The 15,670-nt window shown below is 63.5% G+C and overlaps 3 non-coding genes across 3 annotated transcripts; all 3 read left to right on the top strand.

The window, feature by feature from the left end:
• The first annotated feature begins 1,784 nt into the window (after positions 1-1,784).
• Positions 1,785-1,903, top strand: LOC131869991 (5S ribosomal RNA). The gene has a single exon (XR_009368359.1). It is a non-coding gene; the product is annotated as a 5S ribosomal RNA (ribosomal RNA).
• Positions 1,904-7,819: 5,916 nt separating this feature from the next.
• Positions 7,820-7,938, top strand: LOC131869990 (5S ribosomal RNA). Its single transcript, XR_009368358.1, has one exon. It is a non-coding gene; the product is annotated as a 5S ribosomal RNA (ribosomal RNA).
• A 5,915-nt stretch (positions 7,939-13,853) lies between these two features.
• LOC131869989 (5S ribosomal RNA) lies at positions 13,854-13,972 on the top strand. Its single transcript, XR_009368357.1, has one exon. It is a non-coding gene; the product is annotated as a 5S ribosomal RNA (ribosomal RNA).
• Positions 13,973-15,670: the final 1,698 nt, after the last annotated feature.

Genomic DNA, 15,670 nt, shown 5'->3' with positions numbered 1-15,670 from the left:
GCACCAAGGTGCCCACCCTGGCGGAGGTGCGCGCCCGGGGCAAACCGGGCTCCGACTTCGTGCACTGCATGGTGCCCACCAAGGCGCGCAACCCAGCCAAGGTGCCCACCGCAGCGAAGGTGCACGCGAGGTGCGCACCCGAGGTGCACACCCGGGGCAAACCGAGCTCCGACTTCGTGCACGCCGCACCTTGGAGCACACTTCAGAGCGCTCCTTGGTGCGCACCAGGGCGCGCAACCCAGCCAAGGTGCTCACCCCGGCGAAGGTGCACGCGAGGTGCGCACCCGGGGCAAGCCGGGCTCGGACTTCGTGCACGCCGCACCTTGGAGCACACATCGGAGCGCTCCCGGGTTCGCACCAGCATTGCGCACCTTTGATGCGCTGCCTTCACTAATTTCCAGAAAAGGCAAAAAAAAAAAAAAAACGAGATTTTAAAATTTCCGTTTTGAAAGATAGTGAAAAAAACGGAACGCGGGTGCCATCTTGAGCCCGCCCTGGTGTGCAGCCCAGGCAAGTTGTGCGCACCAAGGCACCCACCCTGGCCAAGGTGGGTCACGGGGTGGGTCCTAGGGTGGGTAACGGGGTGGGTACTAAGGTGCGTGCCAAGGTGGGTCATGGGGTGGGTGCCAAGGTGGGCACCAGGGTGGGTGTGCACCAACCCTAGCCAGGGTAGGTCACGGGGTGGTTGTCGGGGTGGGCGTCAAGGAGCCAAGGTGGGTGGCAAGTAGCCAAGTTGCGTGCCAAGGTGGGTGTCGGGGTGGGTGCCAAGGATCCAAGGTGGGTGCCAAGGAACCAAGGTGGGTGTCTGGGTGGGTGCCGAGGTGGGAGCCAGGGTGGGTCCCAAGGTGAGTGCAAAGGTGGGTGCCAGGGTCAAGGTGAGTGCCAATGTGGGTTCCAAGGTGCCAGGGTCAGGGTGAGTGCCAATGTGGGTTCAAAGGTGCTAAGTTGGGTGCGAGGTTGGGTGCGAGGGTGGGTGGGTGCCAAGGTGTGCTAGGTGGAAGCCCGGGTGGGTCGGCATCCCATGGGTGTCGAGTTGGGTGCCTGATGGGTGCTTCTTGTCAAGTTTTAGTCGTCGGGACTCATTTCGAGCCTTAGAGGTCGTTTCTTGTCCGGTTGCCCTGTCTTCGACCTGGGAACCCAATTTTGGTCCTCGGGTCCCATTTTTTTTTGTCTCGCATCCCACTTTTGGCCTGTGGCCTTTTCGGGGTCGATTCTCGTTTTGGGCATCAGAGCATGTTTCTTCTCCTAAAACCCAATATTTGTTTATTAAGTCTCGGAACACATTTTTGTTCTCGTGGACCCATCATGGGTCTTGGAACGCATTTGTGGTCCTTGGGTCCCATTTTGCATCCCGAAACTTGTGTTTTGGTGCTTGATCCCTATTTTGGGTGCCCACCTTGCACCAAGTGCGCACCCGGGGCAAACCGAGCGCCTTGGTGCACCGGGGCAAGATCGAGCGTGCACCCGAGGCGCCCCGAACATGCACCAAGGTGCACTCGGCCCACATGTGAGCGCAGGTCGTTGCGCCCGAGGTGGTGTGTGGGCACCGCGTTGCAGACGGGACACTGCACGCACACGACGCCCCGTCCAGGTGCACGCACGTAGGCCGGGCCGGGTGCACACCCGACGCCCTAGCAAGGTGCGCGCACCCGGGCAGGGCTCACACTTGGCGAACGGGGCGCACTTCGCGAGGGAGGGTGTGCACCTCGACGGGGGTGGGTGGCCGGGGTGGATTCGCACGTGGGTCGCGGTTTGCTAAGTACACACTGCGACAAGCTCATAACGGGTGCGATCATACCAGCGTTAGTGCACCGGATCCCATCAGAACTCCGCAGTTAAGCGCGCTTGGGCCGGAGTAGTACTGGGATGGGTGACCTCCCGGGAAGTCCCGGTGTTGCACCCTTTCTTAGTTTTTCGCCGGGCGTCGCAATGCTATTTGAATAAACCTTTTGCCCGTTTGCGTTCTCGTCGGGGCCGGGCCGGGCCGGGGTGCGCTGCCCGCACTACCGCGCGCGCGGGGGGCGACACCGAGCGCGCACCCGAGGCGCCCCGAGCACACAGGCCACGGTGCAACCCGGGCGTTGTGCGCGCACCCCGGTGCGCCCGAGGTGCTGCGCGCGCACCCAGGTGAAATCGGTGTGCACCTCGGCCAGTGCGCGCTCGGTCGAGTCGCGCACGTTGGCCAAGGTGCACGGTGATGTTTCTTACTCTAAGGTTCCGCACCAGACGCCCGGGACAGGTGAGCGAAGCTGGGCGGGGCCGGGTGCGCGGCCGGGGCAGGTGCACGCAGCTGGAGAGAGCTTTGGAGCACACCAGAGGTGCGCACCTTGGAGCACACTTCGGAGCGCACCAATGATGCGCTCCATTCAAAAGTTTCCTGAAAAGGCAAAAAAAGTTGAGATTATAGAATTTCCCACTTGAGAGATTGTAAAAAAAAAAAATTTAAAATGAAGGAAACGCGGGTGCCAAGGTGTGCGCGCCCGGGTGCGCAGCCCAGCCAAGGTGTGCGCACCAAGGCGCCCACCCTGGCGAAGGTGCACGCAAGGTGCGCACCCGAGGCAAACCGGACAATTAACCCAACTTTCGACTTCGCGCGCACCTGCGCACCTTGGAGCGCACTTCGGAGCGCTCCTTGGTGCGCACCAATCTTGGGCACCTCGGAGTGCACCATGGCGCCCACCAAGGTGCGCACCCGGGGCAAACCGAGCTCCGACTTCGTGCGCACCTTGGAGCGCACGAAAGGTGCGCACCATGGCGCCCACCAAGGTGCGCAGCCCAGCCAAGGCGTGCGCATCAAGGTGCGCACCCTGGCGAAGGTGCGCACCCGGGGCAAACCGAGCTCCGACTTCGTGCGCACCTTGGAGCGCACAAAGGGTGCGCAACCCAGCCAAGGTGTGCGCACCCCGGGCAAACCGAGCTCCGAATCGTGCGCACCTTGGAGCACACTTCGGAGCCCTCCTTGGTGCGCACCGATGTTGCGCACCTCGGAGCGCACCCGGGGAAAACAATGCAATTAACCCGACTTTCGACTTCGTGGGCACCTCGGAGCGCTCTCGGGTTCGCACCTCGGAGCACACCGAGGTGCGCACCTTTGATGCGCTGCCTTCACCAATTTCCAGAAAAGGCAAGAAAACATTGAGAAGGTGTGCGCACCGAGGTGCCCACCCTGGCGAAGGTGCACGCGAGGTGCGCACCCGGGGCAAACCGGGCTCCGACTTCGTGCACGCCATGCTGCGCACCTTGGAGGGCCATGGTGCGCACCTTGGAGCACACTTCGGAGCGCTCAATGGTGCCCAACCCAGCCAAGGTGCCCACCGCGGCGAAGGTGCACGCGAGGTGCGCACCCGGGGCAAACCGGGCTCCGACTTCGTGCACGCCGCACCTTGGAGCACACTTCGGAGCGCTCCTTGGTGCGCACCAGGGCGCGCAACCCAGCCGAGGTGCCCACCCCGGCGAAGGTGCACGCGGGGTGCGCACCCGGGGCAAACCGGGCTCCGACTTCGTGCACGCCATGGTGCCCACCGCGGCGAAGGTGCACGCGAGGTGCGCACCCGGGGCAAACCGGGCTCCGACTTCGTGCACGCCGCACCTTGGAGCACACTTCGGAGCGCTCCTTGGTGCGCACCAGGGCGCGCAACCCAGCCGAGGTGCCCACCCCGGCGAAGGTGCACGCGAGGTGCGCACCCGGGGCAAACCGGGCTCCGACTTCGTGCACGCCATGGTGCCCACCGCGGCGAAGGTGCACGCGAGGTGCGCACCCGGGGCAAACCGGGCTCCGACTTCGTGCACGCCGCACCTTGGAGCACACTTCGGAGCGCTCCTTGGTGCGCACCATGGTGCCCACCAGGGCGCGCAACCCCGCCGAAGGTGCACGCGAGGTGCGCACCCGGGGCAAACCGGGCTCCGACTTCGTGCACGCCGCACCTTGGAGCACACTTCGGAGCGCTCCTTGGTGCGCACCAGGGCGCGCAACCCCGCCGAAGGTGCACGCGAGGTGCGCACCCGGGGCAAACCGGGCTCCGACTTCGTGCACGCCATGGTGCGCACCAGGGTGCCCACCGCGGCGAAGGTGCGCACCCGGGGCAAACCGGGCTCCGACTTCGTGCACGCCGCACCTTGGAGCACACTTCGGAGCGCTCCTTGGTGCGCACCAGGGCGCGCAACCCAGCCGAGGTGCCCACCCCGGCGAAGGTGCACGCGAGGTGCGCACCCGGGGCAAACCGGGCTCCGACTTCGTGCACGCCATGGTGCCCACCGCGGCGAAGGTGCGCACCCGGGGCAAACCGGGCTAGGACTTCGTGCACGCCGCACCTTGGAGCACACTTTGGAGCGCTCCTTGGTGCGCACCATGGTGCCCACCAGGCCGCGCAACCCAGCCAAGGTGTGCGCACCAAGGTGCACGCGAGGTGCGCACCCGGGGCAAACCGGGGTCCGGCTTCGTGCACGCCGCACCTTGGAGCACACATCGGGGCGCTCCCGGGTTCGCACCGGCGTTGCGCACCGTGGTGGGCACCTCGGAGCGCACCGTGGTGGGCACCTCGGAGCACACCAAGGTGGGCAGCGAGGTGCGCACCTTTGATGCGATGCCTTCACTAATTTCCATAAAAGGCAAAAAAAAACGAGATTTTAAAATTTCCGTTTTGAAAGATAGTGAGAAAAAGGGAATGCTGGTGCCATCTTGAGCCCGCCCTGGTGCGCAGCCCAGCCAAGGTGTGCGCACCAAGGTGCCCACCCTGGCGAAGGTGCGCGCCCGGGCAATTAACCCAACTTCCAACTTCGCGCGCGCCAGGGTGGGAGCGCACCCAACAACCGGGCCTGGGAAGAGCCAATGCGAGAAACCCCACCAAACGCTCTGACAAAAAAAGAGGGGGCGCTCCAGTAACCCCGCTTCGGAGCGCACCCTGGGCAAACCCAGCCAGGGTGCCCACCCCGGCCAAGGTGCAGGCGAGGTGCGCACCCGGGGCAAACCGGGCTCCGACAACGTGCACGCCGCACCTTGGAGCACACTTCGTAGCGCTCCCGGGTGCGCACCTCAGAGCACACCAAGGTGGGCAGCGAGGTGCGCACCTTTGATGCGCTGCCTTCACTAATTTCCAGAAAAGGCAAAAAAAAGAGGAGATTTTAAAATTTCCGTTTTGAAAGATAGTGAAAAAAACGGAACGCGGGTGCCATCTTGAGCCCGCCCTGGTGCACAGCCCAGGTAAGGTGCCCACCCTGGCAAAGGTGCGCACCCGGGCAATTAACCCTACTTCCGACTTCGTGCGCGCCAGGGTGGCAACCGGGCCTGGGAAGAGCCAATGCGAGAAACCCCACCAAACGCTCCGACAAAAAAAGAGGCGGCGCTCCAATAACCCCGCTTCGGAGCGCAGCCGGGGCAAACCCAGCCAAGGTGCCCACCCCGACGAAGGTGCACGCGAGGTGCGCACCCGGGGCAAACCGGGCTCCGACAACGTGCACGCAGCACCTTGGAGCACACTTCGAAGCACTCCCGGGTGCCCACCGGCGTTGCGCACCGTGGTGGGCAGCGAGGTGCGCACCTTTGATGCGCTGCCTTCACTAATTTCCAGAAAAGGCAAAAAAAAATGAGATTTTAAAATTTCCGTTTTGAAAGATAGTGAAAAAAACGGAACGCGGGTGCCATCTTGAGCCCGCCCTGGTGCGCAGCCCAGGCAAGGCATGCGCACCAAGGTGCCCACCCGCGGTGCACGCCCGGGGCAAACCGGGCTCCGACTTCGTGCAGGCCGCACCTTGGAGCACACTTCGGAGCGCTCCTTGGTGCGCACCATGGTGCCCACCAGGGCGCACCCGGGGCAAACCGGGCTCCGACTTCGTGCACGCCGCACCTTGGAGCACACATCGGAGCGCTCCCAGGTTCGCACCAGCGTTGCGCACCTTTGATGCGCTGCCTTCACTAATTTCCAGAAAAGGCAAAAAAAAACGATATTTTAAAATTTCCGTTCTGAAAGATAGTGAAAAAAACGGAACGCGGGTGCCATCTTGAGCCCTTCCTGGTGCGCAGCCCAGGCAAGTTGTGCGCACCAAGGTGCCCACCCTGGCGGAGGTGCGCGCCCGGGGCAAACCGGGCTCCGACTTCGTGCACTGCATGGTGCCCACCAAGGCGCGCAACCCAGCCAAGGTGCCCACCGCAGCGAAGGTGCACGCGAGGTGCGCACCCGAGGTGCACACCCGGGGCAAACCGAGCTCCGACTTCGTGCACGCCGCACCTTGGAGCACACTTCAGAGCGCTCCTTGGTGCGCACCAGGGCGCGCAACCCAGCCAAGGTGCTCACCCCGGCGAAGGTGCACGCGAGGTGCGCACCCGGGGCAAGCCGGGCTCGGACTTCGTGCACGCCGCACCTTGGAGCACACATCGGAGCGCTCCCGGGTTCGCACCAGCATTGCGCACCTTTGATGCGCTGCCTTCACTAATTTCCAGAAAAGGCAAAAAAAAAAAAAAAACGAGATTTTAAAATTTCCGTTTTGAAAGATAGTGAAAAAAACGGAACGCGGGTGCCATCTTGAGCCCGCCTTGGTGTGCAGCCCAGGCAAGTTGTGCGCACCAAGGCACCCACCCTGGCCAAGGTGGGTCACGGGGTGGGTCCTAGGGTGGGTAACGGGGTGGGTACTAAGGTGCGTGCCAAGGTGGGTCATGGGGTGGGTGCCAAGGTGGGCACCAGGGTGGGTGTGCACCAACCCTAGCCAGGGTAGGTCACGGGGTGGTTGTCGGGGTGGGCGTCAAGGAGCCAAGGTGGGTGGCAAGTAGCCAAGTTGCGTGCCAAGGTGGGTGTCGGGGTGGGTGCCAAGGATCCAAGGTGGGTGCCAAGGAACCAAGGTGGGTGTCTGGGTGGGTGCCGAGGTGGGAGCCAGGGTGGGTCCCAAGGTGAGTGCAAAGGTGGGTGCCAGGGTCAAGGTGAGTGCCAATGTGGGTTCCAAGGTGCCAGGGTCAGGGTGAGTGCCAATGTGGGTTCAAAGGTGCTAAGTTGGGTGCGAGGTTGGGTGCGAGGGTGGGTGGGTGCCAAGGTGTGCTAGGTGGAAGCCCGGGTGGGTCGGCATCCCATGGGTGTCGAGTTGGGTGCCTGATGGGTGCTTCTTGTCAAGTTTTAGTCGTCGGGACTCATTTCGAGCCTTAGAGGTCGTTTCTTGTCCGGTTGCCCTGTCTTCGACCTGGGAACCCAATTTTGGTCCTCGGGTCCCATTTTTTTTTGTCTCGCATCCCACTTTTGGCCTGTGGCCTTTTCGGGGTCGATTCTCGTTTTGGGCATCAGAGCATGTTTCTTCTCCTAAAACCCAATATTTGTTTATTAAGTCTCGGAACACATTTTTGTTCTCGTGGACCCATCATGGGTCTTGGAACGCATTTGTGGTCCTTGGGTCCCATTTTGCATCCCGAAACTTGTGTTTTGGTGCTTGATCCCTATTTTGGGTGCCCACCTTGCACCAAGTGCGCACCCGGGGCAAACCGAGCGCCTTGGTGCACCGGGGCAAGATCGAGCGTGCACCCGAGGCGCCCCGAACATGCACCAAGGTGCACTCGGCCCACATGTGAGCGCAGGTCGTTGCGCCCGAGGTGGTGTGTGGGCACCGCGTTGCAGACGGGACACTGCACGCACACGACGCCCCGTCCAGGTGCACGCACGTAGGCCGGGCCGGGTGCACACCCGACGCCCTAGCAAGGTGCGCGCACCCGGGCAGGGCTCACACTTGGCGAACGGGGCGCACTTCGCGAGGGAGGGTGTGCACCTCGACGGGGGTGGGTGGCCGGGGTGGATTCGCACGTGGGTCGCGGTTTGCTAAGTACACACTGCGACAAGCTCATAACGGGTGCGATCATACCAGCGTTAGTGCACCGGATCCCATCAGAACTCCGCAGTTAAGCGCGCTTGGGCCGGAGTAGTACTGGGATGGGTGACCTCCCGGGAAGTCCCGGTGTTGCACCCTTTTTTAGTTTTTCGCCGGGCGTCGCAATGCTATTTGAATAAACCTTTTGCCCGTTTGCGTTCTCGTCGGGGCCGGGCCGGGCCGGGGTGCGCTGCCCGCACTACCGCGCGCGCGGGGGGCGACACCGAGCGCGCACCCGAGGCGCCCCGAGCACACAGGCCACGGTGCAACCCGGGCGTTGTGCGCGCACCCCGGTGCGCCCGAGGTGCTGCGCGCGCACCCAGGTGAAATCGGTGTGCACCTCGGCCAGTGCGCGCTCGGTCGAGTCGCGCACGTTGGCCAAGGTGCACGGTGATGTTTCTTACTCTAAGGTTCCGCACCAGACGCCCGGGACAGGTGAGCGAAGCTGGGCGGGGCCGGGTGCGCGGCCGGGGCAGGTGCACGCAGCTGGAGAGAGCTTTGGAGCACACCAGAGGTGCGCACCTTGGAGCACACTTCGGAGCGCACCAATGATGCGCTCCATTCAAAAGTTTCCTGAAAAGGCAAAAAAAGTTGAGATTATAGAATTTCCCACTTGAGAGATTGTAAAAAAAAAAAATTTAAAATGAAGGAAACGCGGGTGCCAAGGTGTGCGCGCCCGGGTGCGCAGCCCAGCCAAGGTGTGCGCACCAAGGCGCCCACCCTGGCGAAGGTGCACGCAAGGTGCGCACCCGAGGCAAACCGGACAATTAACCCAACTTTCGACTTCGCGCGCACCTGCGCACCTTGGAGCGCACTTCGGAGCGCTCCTTGGTGCGCACCAATCTTGGGCACCTCGGAGTGCACCATGGCGCCCACCAAGGTGCGCACCCGGGGCAAACCGAGCTCCGACTTCGTGCGCACCTTGGAGCGCACGAAAGGTGCGCACCATGGCGCCCACCAAGGTGCGCAGCCCAGCCAAGGCGTGCGCATCAAGGTGCGCACCCTGGCGAAGGTGCGCACCCGGGGCAAACCGAGCTCCGACTTCGTGCGCACCTTGGAGCGCACAAAGGGTGCGCAACCCAGCCAAGGTGTGCGCACCCCGGGCAAACCGAGCTCCGAATCGTGCGCACCTTGGAGCACACTTCGGAGCCCTCCTTGGTGCGCACCGATGTTGCGCACCTCGGAGCGCACCCGGGGAAAACAATGCAATTAACCCGACTTTCGACTTCGTGGGCACCTCGGAGCGCTCTCGGGTTCGCACCTCGGAGCACACCGAGGTGCGCACCTTTGATGCGCTGCCTTCACCAATTTCCAGAAAAGGCAAGAAAACATTGAGAAGGTGTGCGCACCGAGGTGCCCACCCTGGCGAAGGTGCACGCGAGGTGCGCACCCGGGGCAAACCGGGCTCCGACTTCGTGCACGCCATGCTGCGCACCTTGGAGGGCCATGGTGCGCACCTTGGAGCACACTTCGGAGCGCTCAATGGTGCCCAACCCAGCCAAGGTGCCCACCGCGGCGAAGGTGCACGCGAGGTGCGCACCCGGGGCAAACCGGGCTCCGACTTCGTGCACGCCGCACCTTGGAGCACACTTCGGAGCGCTCCTTGGTGCGCACCAGGGCGCGCAACCCAGCCGAGGTGCCCACCCCGGCGAAGGTGCACGCGGGGTGCGCACCCGGGGCAAACCGGGCTCCGACTTCGTGCACGCCATGGTGCCCACCGCGCCAAGGTGCACGCGAGGTGCGCACCCGGGGCAAACCGGGCTCCGACTTCGTGCACGCCGCACCTTGGAGCACACTTCGGAGCGCTCCTTGGTGCGCACCAGGGCGCGCAACCCAGCCGAGGTGCCCACCCCGGCGAAGGTGCACGCGAGGTGCGCACCCGGGGCAAACCGGGCTCCGACTTCGTGCACGCCATGGTGCCCACCGCGGCGAAGGTGCACGCGAGGTGCGCACCCGGGGCAAACCGGGCTCCGACTTCGTGCACGCCGCACCTTGGAGCACACTTCGGAGCGCTCCTTGGTGCGCACCATGGTGCCCACCAGGGCGCGCAACCCCGCCGAAGGTGCACGCGAGGTGCGCACCCGGGGCAAACCGGGCTCCGACTTCGTGCACGCCGCACCTTGGAGCACACTTCGGAGCGCTCCTTGGTGCGCACCAGGGCGCGCAACCCCGCCGAAGGTGCACGCGAGGTGCGCACCCGGGGCAAACCGGGCTCCGACTTCGTGCACGCCATGGTGCGCACCAGGGTGCCCACCGCGGCGAAGGTGCGCACCCGGGGCAAACCGGGCTCCGACTTCGTGCACGCCGCACCTTGGAGCACACTTCGGAGCGCTCCTTGGTGCGCACCAGGGCGCGCAACCCAGCCGAGGTGCCCACCCCGGCGAAGGTGCACGCGAGGTGCGCACCCGGGGCAAACCGGGCTCCGACTTCGTGCACGCCATGGTGCCCACCGCGGCGAAGGTGCGCACCCGGGGCAAACCGGGCTAGGACTTCGTGCACGCCGCACCTTGGAGCACACTTTGGAGCGCTCCTTGGTGCGCACCATGGTGCCCACCAGGCCGCGCAACCCAGCCAAGGTGTGCGCACCAAGGTGCACGCGAGGTGCGCACCCGGGGCAAACCGGGGTCCGGCTTCGTGCACGCCGCACCTTGGAGCACACATCGGGGCGCTCCCGGGTTCGCACCGGCGTTGCGCACCGTGGTGGGCACCTCGGAGCGCACCGTGGTGGGCACCTCGGAGCACACCAAGGTGGGCAGCGAGGTGCGCACCTTTGATGCGATGCCTTCACTAATTTCCATAAAAGGCAAAAAAAAACGAGATTTTAAAATTTCCGTTTTGAAAGATAGTGAGAAAAAGGGAATGCTGGTGCCATCTTGAGCCCGCCCTGGTGCGCAGCCCAGCCAAGGTGTGCGCACCAAGGTGCCCACCCTGGCGAAGGTGCGCGCCCGGGCAATTAACCCAACTTCCAACTTCGCGCGCGCCAGGGTGGGAGCGCACCCAACAACCGGGCCTGGGAAGAGCCAATGCGAGAAACCCCACCAAACGCTCTGACAAAAAAAGAGGGGGCGCTCCAGTAACCCCGCTTCGGAGCGCACCCTGGGCAAACCCAGCCAGGGTGCCCACCCCGGCCAAGGTGCAGGCGAGGTGCGCACCCGGGGCAAACCGGGCTCCGACAACGTGCACGCCGCACCTTGGAGCACACTTCGTAGCGCTCCCGGGTGCGCACCTCAGAGCACACCAAGGTGGGCAGCGAGGTGCGCACCTTTGATGCGCTGCCTTCACTAATTTCCAGAAAAGGCAAAAAAAAGAGGAGATTTTAAAATTTCCGTTTTGAAAGATAGTGAAAAAAACGGAACGCGGGTGCCATCTTGAGCCCGCCCTGGTGCACAGCCCAGGTAAGGTGCCCACCCTGGCAAAGGTGCGCACCCGGGCAATTAACCCTACTTCCGACTTCGTGCGCGCCAGGGTGGCAACCGGGCCTGGGAAGAGCCAATGCGAGAAACCCCACCAAACGCTCCGACAAAAAAAGAGGCGGCGCTCCAATAACCCCGCTTCGGAGCGCAGCCGGGGCAAACCCAGCCAAGGTGCCCACCCCGACGAAGGTGCACGCGAGGTGCGCACCCGGGGCAAACCGGGCTCCGACAACGTGCACGCAGCACCTTGGAGCACACTTCGAAGCACTCCCGGGTGCCCACCGGCGTTGCGCACCGTGGTGGGCAGCGAGGTGCGCACCTTTGATGCGCTGCCTTCACTAATTTCCAGAAAAGGCAAAAAAAAATGAGATTTTAAAATTTCCGTTTTGAAAGATAGTGAAAAAAACGGAACGCGGGTGCCATCTTGAGCCCGCCCTGGTGCGCAGCCCAGGCAAGGCATGCGCACCAAGGTGCCCACCCGCGGTGCACGCCCGGGGCAAACCGGGCTCCGACTTCGTGCAGGCCGCACCTTGGAGCACACTTCGGAGCGCTCCTTGGTGCGCACCATGGTGCCCACCAGGGCGCACCCGGGGCAAACCGGGCTCCGACTTCGTGCACGCCGCACCTTGGAGCACACATCGGAGCGCTCCCAGGTTCGCACCAGCGTTGCGCACCTTTGATGCGCTGCCTTCACTAATTTCCAGAAAAGGCAAAAAAAAACGATATTTTAAAATTTCCGTTCTGAAAGATAGTGAAAAAAACGGAACGCGGGTGCCATCTTGAGCCCTTCCTGGTGCGCAGCCCAGGCAAGTTGTGCGCACCAAGGTGCCCACCCTGGCGGAGGTGCGCGCCCGGGGCAAACCGGGCTCCGACTTCGTGCACTGCATGGTGCCCACCAAGGCGCGCAACCCAGCCAAGGTGCCCACCGCAGCGAAGGTGCACGCGAGGTGCGCACCCGAGGTGCACACCCGGGGCAAACCGAGCTCCGACTTCGTGCACGCCGCACCTTGGAGCACACTTCAGAGCGCTCCTTGGTGCGCACCAGGGCGCGCAACCCAGCCAAGGTGCTCACCCCGGCGAAGGTGCACGCGAGGTGCGCACCCGGGGCAAGCCGGGCTCGGACTTCGTGCACGCCGCACCTTGGAGCACACATCGGAGCGCTCCCGGGTTCGCACCAGCATTGCGCACCTTTGATGCGCTGCCTTCACTAATTTCCAGAAAAGGCAAAAAAAAAAAAAAAACGAGATTTTAAAATTTCCGTTTTGAAAGATAGTGAAAAAAACGGAACGCGGGTGCCATCTTGAGCCCGCCTTGGTGTGCAGCCCAGGCAAGTTGTGCGCACCAAGGCACCCACCCTGGCCAAGGTGGGTCACGGGGTGGGTCCTAGGGTGGGTAACGGGGTGGGTACTAAGGTGCGTGCCAAGGTGGGTCATGGGGTGGGTGCCAAGGTGGGCACCAGGGTGGGTGTGCACCAACCCTAGCCAGGGTAGGTCACGGGGTGGTTGTCGGGGTGGGCGTCAAGGAGCCAAGGTGGGTGGCAAGTAGCCAAGTTGCGTGCCAAGGTGGGTGTCGGGGTGGGTGCCAAGGATCCAAGGTGGGTGCCAAGGAACCAAGGTGGGTGTCTGGGTGGGTGCCGAGGTGGGAGCCAGGGTGGGTCCCAAGGTGAGTGCAAAGGTGGGTGCCAGGGTCAAGGTGAGTGCCAATGTGGGTTCCAAGGTGCCAGGGTCAGGGTGAGTGCCAATGTGGGTTCAAAGGTGCTAAGTTGGGTGCGAGGTTGGGTGCGAGGGTGGGTGGGTGCCAAGGTGTGCTAGGTGGAAGCCCGGGTGGGTCGGCATCCCATGGGTGTCGAGTTGGGTGCCTGATGGGTGCTTCTTGTCAAGTTTTAGTCGTCGGGACTCATTTCGAGCCTTAGAGGTCGTTTCTTGTCCGGTTGCCCTGTCTTCGACCTGGGAACCCAATTTTGGTCCTCGGGTCCCATTTTTTTTTGTCTCGCATCCCACTTTTGGCCTGTGGCCTTTTCGGGGTCGATTCTCGTTTTGGGCATCAGAGCATGTTTCTTCTCCTAAAACCCAATATTTGTTTATTAAGTCTCGGAACACATTTTTGTTCTCGTGGACCCATCATGGGTCTTGGAACGCATTTGTGGTCCTTGGGTCCCATTTTGCATCCCGAAACTTGTGTTTTGGTGCTTGATCCCTATTTTGGGTGCCCACCTTGCACCAAGTGCGCACCCGGGGCAAACCGAGCGCCTTGGTGCACCGGGGCAAGATCGAGCGTGCACCCGAGGCGCCCCGAAGATGCACCAAGGTGCACTCGGCCCACATGTGAGCGCAGGTCGTTGCGCCCGAGGTGGTGTGTGGGCACCGCGTTGCAGACGGGACACTGCACGCACACGACGCCCCGTCCAGGTGCACGCACGTAGGCCGGGCCGGGTGCACACCCGACGCCCTAGCAAGGTGCGCGCACCCGGGCAGGGCTCACACTTGGCGAACGGGGCGCACTTCGCGAGGGAGGGTGTGCACCTCGACGGGGGTGGGTGGCCGGGGTGGATTCGCACGTGGGTCGCGGTTTGCTAAGTACACACTGCGACAAGCTCATAACGGGTGCGATCATACCAGCGTTAGTGCACCGGATCCCATCAGAACTCCGCAGTTAAGCGCGCTTGGGCCGGAGTAGTACTGGGATGGGTGACCTCCCGGGAAGTCCCGGTGTTGCACCCTTTTTTAGTTTTTCGCCGGGCGTCGCAATGCTATTTGAATAAACCTTTTGCCCGTTTGCGTTCTCGTCGGGGCCGGGCCGGGCCGGGGTGCGCTGCCCGCACTACCGCGCGCGCGGGGGCGACACCGAGCGCGCACCCGAGGCGCCCCGAGCACACAGGCCACGGTGCAACCCGGGCGTTGTGCGCGCACCCCGGTGCGCCCGAGGTGCTGCGCGCGCACCCAGGTGAAATCGGTGTGCACCTCGGCCAGTGCGCGCTCGGTCGAGTCGCGCACGTTGGCCAAGGTGCACGGTGATGTTTCTTACTCTAAGGTTCCGCACCAGACGCCCGGGACAGGTGAGCGAAGCTGGGCGGGGCCGGGTGCGCAGCCGGGGCAGGTGCACGCAGCTAGAGAGAGCTTTGGAGCACACCAGAGGTGCGCACCTTGGAGCACACTTCGGAGCGCACCAATGATGCGCTCCATTCAAAAGTTTCCTGAAAAGGCAAAAAAAGTTGAGATTATAGAATTTCCCACTTGAGAGATTGTAAAAAAAAAAAATTTAAAATGAAGGAAACGCGGGTGCCAAGGTGTGCGCGCCCGGGTGCGCAGCCCAGCCAAGGTGTGCGCACCAAGGCGCCCACCCTGGCGAAGGTGCACGCAAGGTGCGCACCCGAGGCAAACCGGACAATTAACCCAACTTTCGACTTCGCGCGCACCTGCGCACCTTGGAGCGCACTTCGGAGCGCTCCTTGGTGCGCACCAATCTTGGGCACCTCGGAGTGCACCATGGCGCCCACCAAGGTGCGCACCCGGGGCAAACCGAGCTCCGACTTCGTGCGCACCTTGGAGCGCACGAAAGGTGCGCACCATGGCGCCCACCAAGGTGCGCAGCCCAGCCAAGGCGTGCGCATCAAGGTGCGCACCCTGGCGAAGGTGCGCACCCGGGGCAAACCGAGCTCCGACTTCGTGCGCACCTTGGAGCGCACAAAGGGTGCGCAACCCAGCCAAGGTGTGCGCACCCCGGGCAAACCGAGCTCCGAATCGTGCGCACCTTGGAGCACACTTCGGAGCCCTCCTTGGTGCGCACCGATGTTGCGCACCTCGGAGCGCACCCGGGGAAAACAATGCAATTAACCCGACTTTCGACTTCGTGGGCACCTCGGAGCGCTCTCGGGTTCGCACCTCGGAGCACACCGAGGTGCGCACCTTTGATGCGCTGCCTTCACCAATTTCCAGAAAAGGCAAGAAAACATTGAGAAGGTGTGCGCACCGAGGTGCCCACCCTGGCGAAGGTGCACGCGAGGTGCGCACCCGGGGCAAACCGGGCTCCGACTTCGTGCACGCCATGCTGCGCACCTTGGAGGGCCATGGTGCGCACCTTGGAGCACACTTCGGAGCGCTCAATGGTGCCCAACCCAGCCAAGGTGCCCACCGCGGCGAAGGTGCACGCGAGGTGCGCACCCGGGGCAAACCGGGCTCCGACTTCGTGCACGCCGCACCTTGGAGCACACTTCGGAGCGCTCCTTGGTGCGCACCAGGGCGCGCAACCCAGCCGAGGTGCCCACCCCGGCGAAGGTGCACGCGGGGTGCGCACCCGGGGCAAACCGGGCTCCGACTTCGTGCACGCCATGGTGCCCACCGCGCCAAGGTGCACGCGAGGTGCGCACCCGGGGCAAACCGGGCTCCGACTTCGTGCACGCCGCACCTTGGAGCACACTT

The sequence above is a fragment of the Cryptomeria japonica genome, unplaced genomic scaffold, assembly GCF_030272615.1.
Source record: "Cryptomeria japonica unplaced genomic scaffold, Sugi_1.0 HiC_scaffold_277, whole genome shotgun sequence".
Lineage (NCBI taxonomy): Eukaryota > Viridiplantae > Streptophyta > Pinopsida > Cupressales > Cupressaceae > Cryptomeria > Cryptomeria japonica.
This window is presented reverse-complemented; position numbering and strand designations above follow the sequence as displayed.